This window comes from Coptis chinensis, chromosome 7 (assembly GCF_015680905.1).
Source record: "Coptis chinensis isolate HL-2020 chromosome 7, ASM1568090v1, whole genome shotgun sequence".
Taxonomy (NCBI): domain Eukaryota; kingdom Viridiplantae; phylum Streptophyta; class Magnoliopsida; order Ranunculales; family Ranunculaceae; genus Coptis; species Coptis chinensis.
Window position 1 is genome coordinate 31,302,998 of NC_141462.1, and position 3,979 is coordinate 31,306,976.

General features: G+C 38.6%; 1 long non-coding RNA gene across 1 annotated transcript; it reads left to right on the top strand.

Moving 5' to 3' along the window:
• Window positions 1-2,539, top strand: LOC147487116 (uncharacterized). The gene is made up of 2 exons (XR_015201976.1): window positions 1-1,639; window positions 2,038-2,539. It is a non-coding gene; the product is annotated as an uncharacterized LOC147487116 (long non-coding RNA).
• The last annotated feature ends 1,440 nt before the right edge of the window (window positions 2,540-3,979 follow it).

Consider the following 3,979-nt stretch of genomic DNA (forward strand, 5'->3'; position numbering starts at 1 on the left):
AAAACCTACACTTCCAATAGTAAAAATAAACAAAACAGCCATACCAAATGTAGAAAGTACATCAAGTCATCTTATGTCCAAAAACAAACGACAGTCCCATCTAACCTCAAATTGCTCAACAAGGCAACTCCACTAAAATATTTGTGATTACCTTCGGATTGTTGGTGGAAGTTTTGTTACACTTGAACGCCCTAGATTGCTGTCCTGGGTCTTGGAAATTAGCCTGTCCTGAAACGGGGAAAGTAATTTTTTTTACTATCCTCGTTCGCATTTTTTTTATATGTCAAGCAGATTGTTGCTTGACCATTTTTTGTTTTCCATTTTCCGTTTTTCTGGGCAGCCACTTTCTTTTTGTCTTTAGTTTCGAATCTTTACTTTCATAAGGCTAACTTCAGTATCAATTGGTAAGTGTATGTGAACTCTAGGAAAGGAATTATTTGTGAACGGTGGGAAAGATATAACCACATATTGTGAGTGTACACTGATACTGTAACTGTGACTGCTTTCCGCAGATACTGGTCTATACTGGTTTGGTTAGTATAATACAGCCGGTTCGGTTCGGTTTAGTTCCAGAAAAATATAAACCGATAGGGTCGGTTCGGTCGCCGGTTTAGCCCCACACCCGACCCGTGCACACCCTTACTGGTGAGGACGTTCCATTTTCTGTCTTGTGGTTTGTCTAATATATGTTTATTGCGAAGTGGCAACAGGATAGAACATAGATGCTATCTGGACTCAAGATGAGCCTAGTAATCTTTCATTTTCTTGAGTTATAAATGCAGTTAATTGGTTTTCTAAGCCTAGTGGATTCAACACTGGGTGTTTGGCTATTGTCATTGATGGTCGTGCATGGGAGAAAGCTAGTAATGTGGAAGAGCCGTACCATAATGGTTTGCCTTATGGAATCATGATTTTGTCTTGTCAGAGGTGATTTATGGAATGATGGAGGTGATCACAACTTTTTCCTCGCGATCTAACTTACAAATTAGGTGAAAGGATTGTGCCTCCATCTTTCCATGTTTTTGTGGTGGGGTTTATCAAGATAGAGTTGAAAACCTTCATAAGAATTTAACACATCGGGCCATTTTGCATTGAAATCTGTTACTGTTATACTGAGCTGGGTTTGAAATGTCTTCACATAAGTAAAGATACATTATGCTTCTTCTATCTGTAAAAAAGTCAAAATCATTACTCTTCCTTGACGTTCCCAGATTGAAGCTCCTTTTCTTTTAGCAGCACCGTTGGGTTCTTACTTCTTACTTTGCGTTGCGAGTTGAAATGATTACTATCATCTCCTGGTAGCCTTCTATGAAGCACTGAAAGATTTAACAGAGTATGGGAAGAGGAAATGATTGCCACATACAGATTGTCATGTTAATAGTTTTTTTGAGGGATTGGTCTTAGGGGTTTTGCTGGCTGTAAGTTTTGTTTTTGGCACATGACAACGGATATTTATATTCTGTAGGGGTTGCTACATTCCTCAGCATCTATTTATTGAAGTTTCTAATTTACTATTACTTCATGCATTGAACAATTCTTCATTGTGTTACTGATTCTCGCAGACTTTAGTGCATATCTCACTACCACTTTGGATGTAATTGAAACATGCATGACTCCAAGTACAAGAACCAACTCTAAGGTACAGATCTAATTATATCTTCACAAAACAGTATCGAACCTTGAAATTCTTCTGTCTAGTTACTCTTAGATAATTTAACTAATTTCCCCACCATGCTGCCCAATCTACTTGTTTTCTCTTGAGACCTTTATGTTGGATGGTGGCGAATGTTGTTTTATATGCTCAGAACCTTCCCGTTTCTATTTGAAGCTAGGAATGTATTAAGGATTTTAAAAGGCAAAAAACATGGAGTGAACTGGGATATATCACAGTTATATCGCCTATATTTTAGAAATGAATTTTCTGTAGTTTGCGAACAAGTTATATTTGACCTTGGTCTGTTGTATGCCTTCTAGATTTTGTTTCTTTCTTATGAATCATCCAATGGAATGTCCTTTAATTCTGTTATCTCTTCTTAGGTACAACGGCTAGTTGAATGCGATTACGAGGATCTGGAGGGTGGAAAGTGCAAAGGGTTTGTTTAGAGGTAGTGCACCCAGGATCATATGGTATATTCCAGCCTCTGCTCTTACTTTCATGGCTGTGGAGTTCCATTTCAATGGTGATATCCATGAAGTTGCAAACTTGTCCGTAGAGAAAAAGGGTTTTACATTACGAAAGGTGGTTTAAAAGCCATTTTAATCTAATTAATTCTACATCTAACTGTACTCATTTCCCTTGCCTGGGAAAATTCTGATAGAACATGTCAATAGTTGGCAGTATGATATATGTCCGTGAAGTTGCAGTCTTTTCAACATAGAGAAAACAAGTTCCACTTTAAAAGAGTTGGTTTTATTCTACTAATGTCCATCAGTTTTATTATAGTGATGGGCTTTTGTATCATATCAGACATTTTTAACTGTATACTTAAATCAAGTATAGTATTAACAAAGCACATTCAGAAATTGAGAATTGTTTGAATGGCCTGTGTGTATGCATACAAAAAGTTACAGATTCTAGTTTTTCGCATGTTAAAATCGTGAGTAAGCACCAAGCAGTAGCTTGCTTGGTTCTCTGGTGAAGGTTGTGGACTGGACTAAATTTGCGTTGAGATTGAGAGCACAGAGGGAGTAAATGATCGGTCATAGTGTGTTCCGCACTATTGCTTTAAACCTCGAATACTTCTGTGAATAGGACCATCTCAAAGTAAGCAAGAAAACAACAACATACGAACTCCCCGTAGCTACAAAATATTTCTCTACAGGTTCCAGCACATCTGTATTAATCTTTGCCATGATGCGACTGACGATATACTAATATACTTCAACAATCGGGGGGACTGTGGGAGTATGCCAGTCACCCAAATGCTGTAATGTTTACAACTCGGATCCTGAATTGGGCACTCAATCACTCATCAAATTGGATTGGGCAACCCCCAAAAAAATATATATATATATTATAAATTTGCCATATTACAAGTTTGCCATCAAAGTCCAAGCTCAACAACCAATCCAACTGGTCTCCCCATAACGAACTCCTCAGGTCGTTTGAGTTTGAATATACACTGAAATGACCTTACCACGTAGTTTGAGTATACACTGAAACGACCTCACCGCGTAGTTTGAGTGTACATTCAAGTGGTCTGCACTTTTTGTTTGAAACAAAATTTTTGGTTTTTTGCTAAACTACATGGCGGGGTCGTTTGGGGACTCTCTTGGGCGACATGGCAGGGTCGTTTGGACACTCTCTTGGACGACATGGCGGGGTCGTTTGGAGACTCTCTTAGGCGACATGGCAGGGTCGTTTGGGGACTCTCTTGGGCGACATGGCTGGGTCGTTTGAACTTAAAAAATTCGGTTTGTTTGTCACGATGTTCATTTTAAAAATCAACTTCCACTTAATCAACTCAAACTCGAACTCAAACTCGAAAATGACTTCATCAAGCTTGGGCAAACTCGAACTCAAATTGAATCAACCCAATCTTCCACCCAAACTCCAAAAAAATATTAAGTTTAATCAACCCAATCTTCCACCCAAATCAAGTTTAATTAATTCAATCTTCCACCCAATCAAATTTAATCAACCTAATCAAGTTTGAGTATATACTCAAACGGGACACTACTCGAATTGGGTGAAGTCGCCAACTTCAATTCCCATTGTTGATTCACAACTTAACACTCGAAGTATGAACATGATAGAAAACTTGAAGTTTTTATTTATTTATTTATTTTTTTGGTTTGGGGTACAATCTCGCGAGAGAGATGATACCGGCTGCCGGTATAAATTGAGGCGGGGGGAGGTATATTGGGCTATCGTTGTTGGACTTAGTTGTCAGGCTTGGGCCGGAGACTGCCCAATGCAATTTGATGAGTGCCCTATGTTGTGATACCATCAGATGGTCTTAACTGAATCACCGAGTAC